The sequence below is a fragment of the Malaclemys terrapin genome, chromosome 8 (genome assembly GCF_027887155.1).
Source record: "Malaclemys terrapin pileata isolate rMalTer1 chromosome 8, rMalTer1.hap1, whole genome shotgun sequence".
Lineage (NCBI taxonomy): Eukaryota > Metazoa > Chordata > Testudines > Emydidae > Malaclemys > Malaclemys terrapin.
In genome coordinates, this window is record NC_071512.1 from 22,106,636 (window position 1) to 22,122,774 (window position 16,139).

The following is a 16,139-nucleotide window of genomic DNA, read 5'->3' on the forward strand; positions in this document are numbered from 1 at the left end:
CAGTTATGTTCCGTTGTGTCCTTATTTATGTAATATACTTTAACCTTAAAAAATGGCATGAATTCTTATGCCTTTCCTTTATTCTTATTTTTAAAAAGAGATTTATTTCTAGTGTGATTTAACTGTCTAAACGAGAGAACGTTTTCTTGTATTTTTACATTGTCAGATTCTATAGTTTCATAGATAATTTAACCAAATCGCTCAATGTATTATCTATATCTATCTGGTGGGTATAAAAGTTCTATTTTAAATTGTGTAAATACTTCAGAACTGGCTTCTTTTTCCAGACTCCCCTTGCTGCGGAGTTACTTGTTTACATCACAAAGACTGTAGAATCTCTACGCTCATGTACTGTAAATAGTGAAGTGATCTGCCTATAAATAAACTATAACAAATACACTATAACGTAAAAAAAAAAAAAAAAATTCCGTCCTGATGCTGCTTCAGTTTATTAGTGCAAACCCATTTATACATGTTCAGGGAGGAGGTGACTTTTGTTGCAAAGAAATGCTTTCCTCCATCTCTCATAAGCTTTGAAGAACGATTAATTACAGAGCAAAATATATGCCCCCCCACAAACAGGTGTTTCCTATGTCCACCCACTCATTTTAGGACTTGGGTATTTGCAGTAAAAGTGCTAAAGGGTAATCCCTTTCACTTGGTGTTGCCAATGGAAGGAATTGTACATTCTGCCAAGAATGGTTCTTTATGGAGTTGATTGATTTTTGTTGCTTTTTGCCTTTTGTTGCCCAGAAGTTGCACTTCTTTAAATTGGGGTTTTAAATTGATTTTGTTATAAAGCAGTGCAAACCCCCTGTGTAAGAGTTGCTTATTTCAGTTTAGCTGAATCCATTTTATTTGCTGCATTAAGCTACATCGAAATAAGCCACTCTTACTGCAGAATAAGGAGGTCTGTATGCCGCCTTTTACCGGTTTAAGGCACATTGGCTGAGCGCACAGGACAGTCGCCCTGCTGCTACCTGTTTCGTGGGCTTTGATTGGTAGGGATGTCAAATGGACACATTTCACCAGCACTAAATTATCTAAGATTTGGTAAGAAACAGTTGAACGTGCCCGTGCTAGAATAGAGAACAACCCCCCTCTTCCCCCTCAAAAGCCTCCAACACTCCAGCTGATGTATGTTTTTACATTAGCAGAAGGGAAAGGGAAATGTCACGATAAAAATGGGAAATATCTGGAGCTTATCCAATATGTAATATTCACAGTGACCTACATTTTCTGTCCACACTCACAGCAGTGTGAACCAGGAGTTAGCCCCACAAAGTCAATGCAGCTGGAACCAGTGTGAGGTCAGGATCAGGTCCTTTACAACTAAGCACCTTGCCTGCACATATGTTTTGGAGTCTTTTCATGTCAGCAGTCCTGCTGACTCCAGTGAGACTACATGAGTGAGAAAAAATTGCTCAGTGGGTAAATTGTTTGCAGGATCGGTCCCTCCTTTGGAGTATTCCTTTCTAAAACAAACAAACTGCATCCATCCTGATAAGTGAATGGAAACATTCACAAATAATTTGTGACATCTCACTGATGGGAGGAAAATATTTGTGTCAAGTACATTTTTTGTTGACTGTCTGGCCATCAACTGAGTTGATTAAAGAATGAGAAGAAATGGTTTGTGAATAATGTATTTACAACATCAATTGGTCAGATAAATTATTTGCAACAAATAGCTCCATCAGTTTCATTTGTTCCCAGGGAGATTAAAATAATGGAGTTTCCCTATGCTGGTTGCAGTTTCTATTTAGTAAAATATCAATTTATTGCACGCCTAGAAGCCTTTTCTGTTAGTTCATATACTTTTCACCTCCTGGATTAGTCAGTGCAATAGCCAGTGCTCTCTCTGTTCCCTTCAGCATGGAGATGAATTGACACATTTCTCTTGGGTGATGGGAAGAAAAGGCAACGGTTTGTTTTTGTGACTGGGGGCAATTTTTACAACTGACTTGGACTGATTGGCATCACTGGTGCCAGGCTGCCTTCATGTCTTTGCCTACAGCAGGGACAAGTGAGGTCTTGGTTGAAAATAACCAACTGCTCCTTGGTACTTTTTGTAGTGGAGAGTGTGTGTTCTGTACTGCTCTCTGTGCACATTAGCAGAGCAGGTAGCGTGGTCTTACAGAGGTACAATGCCCACACTTTTGGATGACTGTGCTAGTTTATCAGGCCAAGACTTTGGCAGCACCAGCTGCCTCCCATTCAGTTGTACGGGATCTAGTCTGCCATATTGCTTGGGTGGCTTCTGCTCTCATGACTCTGAACTTTGGAGTTCCCAGACACATTAAAATCTATAGGACTGTACAGGAGATGATGGGTTGTAGTGCAAAGGGAACCTGGCCTGGAGGCTTATCATTAAGGCCTTGCTTAGAAGTTCCTGCCCAGAAAAAGTGAAGTACAATGGAAGGAGGAGGCAAATGGGGTTCACGTGCAGAAGAAGTTGAAGTTCTTACCAGGAGCCTCTCCCCCTCCTAATGGAATGTCTCCTGTGGAAATTGAAGGCCTTGTGGGTATAGGCTGGGGCCAGACCAGACACAGGAAAGCTGAAGTTTGCCATTTCGGGGCCAACAAACAGAGGATAATGTCAAAGAATGGTGAGAGAGAGAACATAAATGGCTCATTAACCTTCCCTGCAAGAGAGAGACACTTAAACTGCACCTTTAAAGTGGAAGCAGGATGAGGGTGCTGCGGCTAGGAAGGGTGCATACGTCCTGAAAAGCAAGGCTCCCCAGTATAATACACTTATCCTAAGTTTAGTACCATGACGTTTCACTGAAAGGTGTGCTGCAAACAGCTACCCCCTCAGAACATGGCTCTGCAAAGCTCAAGCCCTCAGATCTAACTCAGAGCCTGGCAAGGAGTTGTCCAATAAACAGGGCTGGCTCCAGGCACCAGCGCAGCAAGCAGGTGCTTGGGGCGGCCAAGGGGAAGGGGCGGCACGTCTGGTTCTTCGACGGCGGGTCCCTCAGTCCCTCTCGGAGGGAAGGACCTGCTGCTGAATTGCCGCCGAAGAATGAAGCAGCAGCGGTAGAGCTGCCGCCAAAGTGCCGCCGATCGCGGCTTCCCCCCCCACCCCCGGCCACTTGGGGCAGCAAAAACACTGGAGCCAGCCCTGCCAATAAACTCATGTGATTTAATCTGTAGCAGGGCATGGCCCTCTCCTGCCTTCTTGCCACAGAAACTTGTGCAGACTCCACTGGCTGGCTCTCCACAGCATGCTGTTCATTCATGTTCCCTCCACCAACACCTTTACAGTTGTGTGTAGCAATGCTATTTGCAGTATCCCTTGTAACTTCAGCCCTTTTCCCAGGGCCCAGTAGGAGGAGAAGCCTCCCTCCCTGGAGATCTCTCTGACTCTGGTCTCAGCCAACCCTGCTCCTCTCCCTTTCTGTGCCTTTCTTAACAGTCCTGAGCTCACCCAGCCCCTTACCCCACCATACCTGATTAGATAATTAACTGCAATATCCCGGTTAATCTTCGGGGGAGGAGGGGCACGGACAGAATTGGACTATGTGGTGGTAGAGTGATCAGGGTGCAGGCTCACCTGTTAACTCCCTGCACTCTGTCACACGATCCATTTGCATTTTGAAAATGCGGCCGCTTTGCAGCGAGGCTTGCGCGGGGTATGTTGTGAGCTGCACAAGAAAGATACACTCACGTGCTCATTTTACAGCAGTGCAGGGAACAGGAGGACTAGAAGATGGTTTTAACCCTTGCCTCCACAGATCCACCTCTCTTTGGAACTTTAAACCCCTTTTAATTCTGAGACTGTTCCAATAAAACATCTGTGTGAAAAAGGTTCTGATCCTCTAAATGGAGTGGATCTTCCTTTACAAACTATTGACCTGGCATGTCTCCGAGCTCAGATGTGGGCATCCTATATATTCTAAAGATCAGGAGGAATTGCACAGTGTTTTCACTTCTGTAGGGTTTCCTCTCACAAGTATCTCCTGTTGCTGCAGACTCACTCACCAACAGATTGTACAATTTTTTTTCATTATTTGGGAATAAGGCAGAGGTCAGCTAGTTTCCTGCACAGACATCCTTTATCAGTCTCTGCTGCATATGAAGTGGGAGTTCCTGTTGATCCCAGAGTTTTTATTTCAGCTTCTTTCCCTCAGAATTCCTCCAGGTCTGGCCTCTTAGCTTAAAGTTCTATCAAGTGTCTTAGGCCAAGATGTCCTAAGTCTAATTCCCACCTGAAGTTTTGCCAGGCATAGTTCTGAGGCTGTGCTCACCAAAATGCCAAGACTGCTTTTATAGGGTTACTCCTGCTCTCCATTGCTCAGGGAATGATATGGGTACTAGTGCAGTATTTAAAATCACAGTCTCGATGCTTTAAATTGAGGTCAGAAGGACGTCAGGGTCTCTGTGTCCTGGAAATATTGATTTTAGCTTCTGCATGACATAAATTCCAGTTGATGAGGTCTCTGAAAGCTTTGCCAACTCAATACACATAGAAGACTAGAGAGAAATCAATTACGACAATGTATGCGCTTCCCCATTCCAGTATAAATCAATCCTTGCTTGCTGCCAGTAGCAGACAGGTAACTGCAGGGAGTAAGGCATGTTGGTTTCTTCCTTTTGTGAGGGCTTTCTACCCAGCCTTCAATTTGCCTGTCCAATCTAAGCCACCATGCTGATTTCTGTGCCCTTGTCACATCCAGGAAGTGCTGTTCCTTCAGGGTCCCACTGATTTTTAAGGAAAACGAACCAATTTGTTCCTCTTCCTTATAAGGCAGTAGAAATTCCTGCTTCTATTGTTGCTGATATATTGACTATATTATTGGTTGCTATAGAGATGGGTTCTCTCTGTGCCTATGCAGCCAGCCCTGGATCCCCATCTTACTTCCCTTCATGTTTTTTTCAGTCCCCGGTTTTATTTTTTCCCCCTTCATGGCTCCTGCCCAGGCTCCTTCTCACATTCCGACTTAGATTCCTGGTTTTCTCTCAGCAAGTTTCCAGAGGTCAGGAGGAAGCTTTCCCCCCTCCGTTTATTCTTCTTCTCCATCTTTTCCAGCTACCCTTGGGTCCACCACTGCGCTAACTCCCTCTTTCATCTCCCCTTAACCTTTCTAACTTTCCTCACTGACTAGTCCCGTCTCATGGACCAAGTGAAGGTTTCTGTTTCTTTAAATTCCTCAGGTCTTTGCCGCTCATCTTTCATTTCTTGTAGGGGAAGAGGGTTCCCTTGTGACATTGTACGGACTACATTCCCCAAGGCCAGGGCCGACTCCAGGCACCAGCCCTCCAAGCTTGTGCTTGGGGCGGTACCTGGAGGGGGGCGGCGCTCACCCAGGGAGAGCGGGGCCACGGCCGGGCTCTCCGCCCTCCTCCGGCGCTCCGGCCACTTGGGGAGAGCGGGCTGTGGCCGGGCTCTCTGCCCTCCTCCCAGCACTCTGGCTGGTCGGGGAGAGCGTGGCCCCGGCTGGGCTCTCCGCCCTCCTCCCGGCGCTCCGGCTGGTTGGGGAGAGCGGGGCTGCGGCCGGGCTCTCCGCCCTCCTCCCGGCGCTCCGGACAGTCGGGGAGAGTGGGGCCGCAGCCGGGCTCTCCGCCCTCCTCCCAGCAGTCCGGCCGGTCGGGGAGAGCGGGGCCCCGGCTGGGCTCTCCGCCCTCCTCCCAGCACTCCGGCCAGTCGGGGAGAGCTGGGTCCCGGCCGGGCTCGGCGCCCTCCCCTGCCGTGCTCCCCGCTGGGGGCGGGGAGGGCCTGTCGGCCATGCTGCACGGCTAAGGCAGGCTAGTCCCTACCTGTTCCGACACCCCACTGTGCCCCGGAAGCGGCCAGCAGCAGGTCCAGCTCCTAGGCAGAGGGGGCCACTGGGCTCCACACTGCCCCCACCCCAAGCACCGGCTCCGCACTCCCATCTGCCAGTTGTTTTATGTGCAGCAGTGTTACTTGATTTCAGAGTAGCCTATAGTGAGATCAGTGCCAGTTTTACTTAACATCTGTGTTAATAATCTGAAATTGGACAATAACAGCACAGTCATTACATGTGCAGATATTGTATCAGGAGACGTCGCAGACACCAGTGAGGACAAGGGAGTGTATACAAGGGGACACAGAATAGGCATAAGAAAAGGAAATAAAATATTCAACCTGGAAATAATTTAAATCCTTTTTGAGTGGGGGAGAAGGAGGAAGAGATCAGAGGATGCATCATACGAGACTGGATTGATGGCTTGTTACCATCTATAAGAAAATGGATTTGTCTGCTGGATAAAAAAAATTAACTCCATATTCAGGGAGACCCAGAGTCCTTGTCTGGACACAGACTCAGGGCTCTTTATTGACAGAACCAGTCCCAGTTTGCTGAACTCTCAGGACTAGACAAAGGAGTAATCAACTCTATTCTTCACAAGTGGATCACAGACAGCAACACCTTCCATTATAAGGGTATTGTGGTCTCAATAGGAAACCTCTTTGTGCTGCAATAATACCTAGCTCTTATGACAATATTATTAGGAAACCTTTGTATGTAGCACCATAGTGGGCCGGGCACTTCAAAGAGAGTGTTTACAATCTAACTTCTGTGCTACATGGAACTGTGGAGGAGAAATGATCTCAGGCAAAGGGGAAGGGAAAGAGGGAGTAACACAAAGGATTGCAGACAAAGTCAGGGGTGATGTTTAGACTTGTAACTAAAACTAAAACCAAAACAAAACAGTGTAACAAGAAAAGCCAATGGAGTTGTCAGCTCGATAATAGAGCTGGGTGGAAAATTAAAACCAAAAATGTCGGGCTTTGATTTTTTTGCCAAAAAGCCCATTTCCATGAGAAGCAGAAACTTCTCATGAAAAATAATGGAAAAAACTCAATCAGCTCCATTCCCTAAGCCAAGGCATCACGGCTCTGGCCAGAGCAGTGTTCGTCCCCCTTTCTGCATGGCTCTGGTAAGAACATAGCTACAACACTGCTTTCAGTTTGGGGATCCAGAAACAAACGGAGATACTGGAAGTTATTCAGAGAGGAGTAACTTCAGTGATGAAGGGGCTGCAGTGCCTGAGTTATGACACTAGCGCTGGGTCAGACCTAGCTGGGCACCTAGTGCTCCTATATAAGAGTTTTAGTGCAGGGGTTATCAAACTCCATTGCACCGCGACCCCCTTCTGACAACAAAAATTACATGACCCCAGGAGGGGGGACTGAGGCCTGAGCCCACCCAAGCCCCACTGCCCTGGGTGGGGGTTGGAGAGCAAGGCCCAAGCCTAGGGTTACCATATTTCAGCAAGCAAAAAAGAGGACGGGAGGAGCCCCGCCCTAGCCCCGCCCCTGCCCCTCCCACTTCCCGCCCCCCCCACTTCCCACCCCCCCAGAACCCCCAACCCTCCCCCCGTTCCTTGTCCCCTGACTGCCCCCTCCTGGGACCCCTGCCCCTAACTGCCCCCCAGGACTCCACTCCCTATCTAAGCCTCCCTGCCTCTTGTCCCCTGACTGCCCCAACCCTTATCCACACCCCCACCCCCAGACAGACCCCTGGGACTCCCACGCCCCATCCAACCACTCCCCACCCCGACAGCCCCCCCCAGAACTCCCAACCCATCTAAACCTCTCTGCTCCCTGTCCCGACTGCTCCGATACCTCTCCCCACTCCTGCCCCCCTGACAGCCCCCCCCAGAACTCCCGACCCATCTAAACCCCTCTGCTCCCTGTCCCCTGACTGCTCCGATCCCTCTCCCCACCCCTGCCCCCTGACAGCCCCCCCCAGAACTCCCGACCCATCTAAACCCCTCTGCTCCCTGTCCCCTGACTGCTCCGATCCCTCTCCCCACTCCTGCCCCCTGACAGCCCCCCCCAGAACTCGCAACCCATCTAAACCTCTCTGCTCCCTGTCCCCTGACTGCTCCGATCCCTCTCCCCACTCCTGCCCCCTGACAGCCCCCCCCAGAACTCCCAACCCATCTAAACCTCTCTGCTCCCTGTCCCCTGACTGCTCCGATCCCTCTCCCCACTCCTGCCCCCTTGACAGCCCCCCCAGAACTCCCAACCCATCTAAACCTCTCTGCTCCCTGTCCCCTGACTGCTCCGATCCCTCTCCCCACCCCTGCCTCCTGACAGCCCCCGCCAGAACTCCCAACCCTCCCTGCTCCTTGTCCCCTGACTGCCCCCTCCTGGGACCCCTGCTCCTAACTGCCCTCCAGAACCCCACCCCCTTCCTAAGCCTCCCTGTTCCTTGTCCCCTAACTGCCCCCTCCTAAGACCCCCCCCAACTGCCCCCCAGGACCCTACCCCCTACCTGTACCCTGACTGCCCAAAACTTTCTCCACCCCCCCCCAAAAGCCCCCCCCCGTTTCTTGACTGCCCCCTCCAGAACCTTCCTGCCCCCAGTCCCCCTTACCCTGCTGCTCAGAACAGGGTGTTGGGCTCTGTGCGAGCCGAGCCGGACACGTGGCTGCGCTCCCCAGCACAACAAAACCCGGTCCCTGGCCCTGCACAACAAAACCCGGTCCCTGGCCCTGCACAGTGCTGCCGGACCGGGTTGTAGGAGAGGCCAACTCAGAATGCAGGGTGGCTCCGGCTCCTCTACAGCTGCTCAGGAGTCCAGCCCGGGATTTTTCTGCAGCCCTCCCAGCCGCTCGCTCTGCCAGGGGAGGGGGAAATCCCGGACATTGTGAGTGCTTTACAAATTCCCCCCGGACGCTATTTTTAGCGCGAAAAGGAGGACATGTCCGGGTAAATCCGGACGAATGGTAACCCTACCCAAGCCCCACCGCTCCGGTCAGGGAGGCCAAAATTGAAGCTCAAAGGCTTTAGGCCCAGGCCGGGGGCCTGCAACCTGAGTCTTGCTGCCCAGGGCTGAAGCCCTCAGACTTTGGCTTTGGCCCCAGGCCCCAGCAAGTGTAAGCCAGCCCTGGCAACCCCATTCAAAGGGGGTCACAACCCACTTTGGGGTCCTGACCCACAGTTTGAGAACCACTGCCTTTGTGTATGATTTCTAGTTCTTTGCCTGGCCTATCTTTAAATGTCTCACACGCTGGGGCTCCCACCACTTCCCAAGGGAGACTGTTCTAAAGCCTATATCCTGATATTCGCCTACGTTTTTTGTCTCTTTTTAAATTTAATGCCATCTCTCCTAGTTTTCTGCTCCTTAATCGCCCTAAATCAGTCATCTCCCTGCAGGAGCTTTCCACCTTTCAAATGTTCAGCTGCCATTATGTTTCCTTCCACACACATACACTAATTGCTCAGCCAAGCTACACGTGTTTGGATCTTCTCATAAACCCTCCAGCTTGTGTTGCTCTTCTCTGGACTCCCTTCACTCGGTTTATGTCTTTCAAGTACTGAGTGCTCAGGACTGCAAGCAAAAGACTCTGACTGTACCACCTTGCTCCATGATATGGCACCTCTGTACAAGTATCCCAAAACTGCATTGACCCCGTGTTTGTTGATTGCCATCAGTCTTACATCTCCTTTGGCATCGCCGCTTGTTTTCCCCCACATTTCACAGCTGTGGTTTGGATTATGTTCCTCCGGATAAGTTAGGTCACAATTTTTCAAAAATGAATCCTATTCTCATCTGGCTGTGTTTCTAATCTCTCTAGAGCCCTCTAGTTTTTCCCGTCTTCACTAGTGATTGCACATCCCTGCAGTTGAGTATCATCTGCTCATTTCTTTAACACGTCAGAAAAACAGGTTAGAAAAACACAGAGTATACATAAGCTTAGGGAGACTAGTCCGGGAGCCCCAGCAAGAAGGGAATCTCTACAATTTGGGCTTCCTGAACTCAACCTGAGAGCAAAGGCCAAGGACAAAGTACAGATATAAAAATAAAACTCAGCAGTGCCTGTCCATGAAACAGTTTAAAAAAAAAAGTCAAGCCAAGGAAAAGGGGAACCATTGTTTCCTGTAGTCCCAGGAGAATCTAGCAGCTAAACCTGGCAAAAGCTCAGTAGCCTGTAGCACACACCTGTTATAGTTCCCTGGAGGAAGTACCTCATAACCCCCAGCTGGGCTGGTTCACCAGCAATCCCTGTGGCTGAGGGCAGGCAGCTGTGGCATCTTGCCCTGCTCGGGAGGAGAATGTTAACCCTTTCCCTGCTTCCATCAGAGCCCCATACAGAGGCCCACTAGATCTGTTCAAAGGGTAACTGAAGGGGAGTATCTATTATTGTATGTAATTATTTTGAATTATGTCTGTGTGTGAAGGAGCCCTAGAAACTTGGACACAATTTCTAAAAACAGTATAAATAACTAGTATTTAGCCTCACAACAGGCAACAAAATTCAGCCATCTGCAGAACTCCTACAAAACTTCGAATTCTCCTGCAGGCCCTCAGAGGCCTCCCACTGCAGCACCCTGAGCAAGCAGCTGGACCTTCCAGTGAACCCATGTTCTTTTGGACCAAGATGGCCGGCATCATAGGTGCCGACTCTGTGAGTGCTCCGGGACTCAAACACCCACGGAAAAAAAACTAGGGGGTGCTCAGCACCCACAAGCCACAGTGGTTCCAGGCCCCGGGGGCTGGCTGCCAATCAGCTGTTCGGTTGGGCCCTCGGGCTGGCCCCCCGATCAGTACTAAAAACAAAGCTTTTCCATCTCTGGGTGGTTTCTCAGATCTTTTCTGGGTTTCTTCTTAAGGTGGGTGGAACAGCTTCAGTCAGATGTTTAGGTACATTTTCAGTTTCCAAAGATCCCCTGCACTTTAGAGCTCATGTTGCATTGACCATCCTATCAATCTAGGTATTTAAACAACTACCGTACCCCTGTGAGGTATGTAAGTATTGTCTTCATTTAATAGCTGGGAAACTGAGGCACAGAAAAGTTAGGTGACTTGCCCCAGGCCGCACAGGAGTCAAATCCTATACTCCTGAGTCCTGGTCCAGTGCTTTAACCATAAAACCAGTCCTCCAGACAAGGAAAGCTGTCTGTAACTTCCCCTGTTGTCCATCAGTGCCCCTCTTAAATTTGCCCTGGGGCTCACTGGAGAAGCAATTGGAGTCACACCCACCTTTCCCCATATTTCATATGGGAACTATCCAGCTAGCATTCAGTGTCATGCATCTGATGAACACATTCCTGGATATAATCTGTATCTAACTGCAGTAGGGATGCTGGTGATCATTAAATGTGCATTGGCAGGCCTGCCATGGGAGATTATAAGGATCCTAGTCCTTAAGATGTACACCAAAGTATTAGCCCTGTTCCCCACTCCCTCACCAAGTGGCTCAGAACTAGGCAACCAGCCCTAAATGTGGTCAAGGTGGGGCTGGATTGTGAAAGAAAGTTGGTGTCATTTTATGACATGTCTGACCAGAAGTCCCCTGCAAAGAATCCTGTACTTATAAAAACTTCAAGCATTTGTTTGAAACACCCAGTCCATGTGTTAGTCTATCTAATGGCTCTTGGACACTCCTATAGTGATATTAGTGAGGCCATTACGTATGTTGTTGCATCTTAGTCAAATACGAGTAGGGCCCTACCAAATTCACGGCCATGAAAAACGCGTCACGGACCATGAAATCTGGTCTCCTGCCATGAAATATGGCCTTTTGTGTGCTTTTACTCTATACTATACAGATTTCATGAGGGAGACCAGTGTTTCTCAAATTGGGGGTTCTGACCCAAAAGGGAGTTACCGGGGGGGTCACAAGGTTGTTTTATGGGGGTCGCGGTATTGCCACCCTTATTTCTGTGCTGCCTTCGGAGCTGAGTGGCTGTTGGCCAGGTGCCCAGCTCTGAAGCTCCCACCAGCAGCAGTGCAGAAGTAAAGGTGGCAATACCATACCATGCCACCCTTACTTCTGTGCTGCTGCCTTCAGAGCTGGGCAGCCAGAGAGTGGCAGCTGCTGACTGAGGGCCCAGCTCTGCAGGCAGCAGCACAGAAGTAAGGATGGTGATACCATACCATGCCATCCTTCCTTCTGTGCTGCTGCTGGTGATGGCTGTGCCTTCAGAGGTGGGATCCCGGCCAGCAGCCGCTGCTCTCCAGCTGCCCAGCTCCAAAGGCAGTGCTACCGCTAACAGCAGCAGTGCAGAAGTAAGGGTAGCTGTACCACAACGTCCCCTACCATAACCTTGTGACCCCCCCACCACCACTCCTTTTTGGATCAGGACCCCTACACTTACAACACCATGAAATTTCAGATTTAAATAGCTGAAATCATGACATTTATAATTTTTTAAAATCCTATGACCATGAAATTGACCAAAATGGGCCGTGAATTTGGTAGGGCCCTATATATGAGCAAAAGCACTGCTGTGCAAAAGCTCTAAGCTGACCTGAAGTATTTGAAATAGGAGCTTGGGGTCAGAGTGGATTGCAGCCTGCTAAGGCCTTGATATAACCCTGTGGCAGATATCTAGCCGGGAGCTATACGAAGGCAACTGATGTTGCAAATGTATCAGACTGAAATGGAGGACAAAAGTGTGTGTGCAGGAGAGAAGATGGGAGAAGTGTAATGCCAATCATTTTAATGTGCCTGTCTTTTGGTGCACAACAAAGAATGCACAAGAACTTTAACAGCAATATCATATACTATACAAACATTCACAGTTTTCTATTATTGTAGATCTATATGAAAGTGAAATGGTCATGGAATATATTATAACACTACACAGGGCCGACTTTAGGAAGTGAGGGGCCAATTCGAACATTTTTGGCGGGGCCCCGGCAGGGATGACTAAAAAAAAAAAAAAAACGTGAAAAAAAGCCTTTCATTTCTTAGCAACCGGTTCCCTATAAAAAGTTCTGATTTAAGAGATGTGCCACAGTATGTATTTTTTGTACTAAAAGGGTTACCATAGGTCCATATTTTCCGGACGGCGATTTAAGAACCAAAAAGCCTGACATGTCCGGGAAAATACGGATGTATGTTAACCCTACCTAAAGTTCTTTTTTAAAAAGATGGGTCTGAACTAGAAATGAGCTCCGTTTCACATGTGTGGGTCCCCACCACTCCCTGGGGGTGTGCTAGGGTTACCAGATGTCCCGATTTTATAGGGACAGTCCTGATTTTGGGGACTTTTTCTTATATAGGATCCTATTACCCCCCACCCCCGTCCCGATTTTTCACACTTGCTGTCTGGTCACCCTAGGGTGTGCACATGTGTGGCTCCCAGCTGCTCCCTGCCCCCCTCATTGAAGCAGGTGTGCAGGGTTACTGCCCTGGGAACTGCAGGGCACCAGTGGACATGGGGCTGGCTGGAGGCAGGGCAGGGGCTGACTGGAGGTAGGGTCTGTCTGCAGGCAGGGCAAGGGGTGCGGGGCTGGCTGGAGATAGGGGTGTGTGGGGTGGGCTGGCTGGCTTCAGGCACAGCCGCAGGGGGGGTGGCATGGGTTGGCAGGGCTGGAGACAGAGGAGTGCGGGACTGGCTGGCTTCAGGCAGGGGGGTGCGGCAGGAGATAGGACAGGGAGTACGGGGCTGGCTACAGGCAGGGTAGGGGGTGCAGGGCTGGTGTGGGCAGGGGTGTGTGTGGGGCTGGCTGGCTTTGGGCAGGGTCGCAGAGGGGTGCGGCAGGGGTTGGCTGGAGACAGGGCAGGGCGTGCAGGGCTGGCTGCAGGCAGCGGCAGGGCAGGGGGTACAGGGCTGGTGTGGGCAGGGCAGGGCAGGGGGTGCAGGGCTGACTGGAGACAGGGGCTGGCTGCGGGCAGGGCAGGGGGTGCGGGGCTGGCTGGAGACAGGCTGGTGCGGGCAGGGCAGGGGGTGCAGGGCTGGAGACAGGGCAGGGGGTGCGGGGCTGGTGCGGGCAGAAGGTGCGGGTACAGCCCACGCTGTACGGTAAGTGCCCCCTCCTCCCTCCCCCACCGGGGTAGCAGCAGCAGCCCAGGGCTCGGGGGCTATTTAAAGGGCCCGGGGCTCCCCTGCTTCCACCGCCCCAGCCCTTTAAATAGCCGAGGGAGCCCTGGGGAAGCGGTGGGGCTCCAGCGGCTATTTAAAGGGCCAAGGCAGTAGAAGCAATGGGAGCCCCAGTCTTTTTAAATAGACCCCAGAGCCCCGCAGCCCTACCCCAGGGCTCCAGCAGTGGGGCTCTGGTGGCAATTTAAAGGGCCTGGGTCTCCAGCCCCTGCTGGGAGCCCCAGGCCCTTTAAATTGCCCCCTGGGGAAGCCAGGCCACCCAGGTACAGCACACCGGCTCTTGCTGGTACACCGTACCGGGGCATGGGCGCGGGGCCCTCTTAGGGGCAGGGCCCGATTCAGGGGAATTGGTTGAATTGGCCTAAAGCCGGCCCTGACACTACACAACTCGCTAAAAGCATCCCCATTTATTTAATGTGCCAGTCTGTAAGGAAATATTTTTACTGTGTGATATATTTGCTTGGTGACATAAATTGCTGTGTTGGGTGTACATTTTGAAATGATTTCATTTACAGTTCAAAAAGATGTTTTCAGGTGCCATGAGTTTACATATGTACAGCCACGGTCTGCTCAGATTAACTGCTACAGAATTAGGGCATAAGCTTTCGTGGGTAAAAAAACCTCACTTCTTTTACCCTTGAAAGTTTATGCCCAAATAAATCTGTTAGTCTTTAAGGTGCCACTGGACTCCTGGTTGTTTTTGTGGATACAGACTAACACGGCTACCCAGCGGCATAGCCAGGTTCTAAGAGCAGGGGAGCAAACATTAAAAAGGTGCCCCCCCCGGCTCCTCCTCTGGCCACGCCCCCTTGGCTCCTCCTCCAGCTGCTCCACGCCCCCCGCTTGGCTGGCTCCTCCTGCCGTGCTGCCCCCTCCCCTCGCTCCTCCGGCTGCGCTGTGCCCCCACCCATGGCTCCTCCGGCCGTGCTGCCCCCCCTTGCCTGCAGGAGCCCAGCGGCGGCCTGGCAGGCCAAGCTTCAGAGCGGAGCGTGGGCCCCGCCCGCTCACACCATGGTAACCCCTAACTAAGGCGCCGCTTTTGGAAAATGTGCTGAGGGGAAGTGGCAGCTTCCCCTGCACCCCCCAGCTACGCTACTGGGGCTACCCCCTGATACTTTACAGAATTAGGGAGAAGCAAAGATGATTTTAAACCTCCAGCCTCTCACTCCTGGACGGTGCCTCTTGTGAGCATCAGCACAGAACTTTGGGGTCCAGCGAGCCTCGTGATGAAAGCAGGAGCCAGACACTGAGCCAGGACTCCTGGGTTTCTTTCCTCGCTCTGACATTAGTTCTCTGTGTGAAGCCTTGGGCATGTCACCTCACCTCCCTTTTTCCTCAGTTTTCATCTCAAGCATAAAATCAAGGCCGATGATGATCTCATCCAGCCTTATCAAGTGCTCTGGGAGCCTCTGTTGTAGAAACAGGAAGTGTTACGGCTCTGTTTTTGGCCCCGCGACAGCCAGATGAGGCACTGTGTTGCCTGTAGGAATTGTTTAGTTGGTTTTGGCATTTGTTTTAATTCTTTATTTAATTGCTTTTCCCGTTCAAAGCAAAGGTTACACAAAGCATTTAATGCACGCTGCAAAAGTGAAGGAGTTCAGATGGTGTCAGGTCCCCAGACTGACTGAGTTTCACACAAGACCATAGAGCAATCCCCCCTGCAATAGGAAGGAAAGGAATGCTGATATCTAAGCACATGGGATGCTGAACCTTCCCTTTGGATTGCTCCCTTCTGCACTACTGTGGGGAAGGGCTTAGAAGGAAGAAATCTCTTCGAGGATCCCCTTGCAGAGTTCCTCCTTGCTGATTATTCCATCTGGGGGGCAGGGTTTGCTGCACTGCAGATTGGTCACTGGGACCTAGCCCCAATCCCTTTAGGTCCTGAGGGATCAGGAGGCAGGGGCGGCTCTATGTATTTTGCCGCCCCAAGCATGGCAGTCAGGCAGCATGCCTGCGGGAGGTCTGCTGGTATGGCGGATTCGGCAGCATGCCTGCAGGTGGTCCGCCGGTCCCGCGCCTTCGGCGTACCCTGCGCCAAATTGCCGCTGAAGCCGCGGGACCACTTGGAGCGCTGGTGCCTGGAGCCGCCCCTGTCAGGAGGCCAGGGTTATCTGTGCAGAGGCCCTGCAGCTTCACACCAGCTTTGTGCTGGTCAGGCTTGCCCCCTCCTGGCAGCTGTGATGGAGCAGCACACTCCTATGGACTTTCCTTGGCCCCAGGATTCCCCTTAAAGGGAGATCTCCGTGAAGCTGGAGACTCCACCACAGTCCTCTTTCCTGGCTAAGCTCCATGGTGCCAGAGAGGAGAGACTACGTATGTGCCCCCGTCC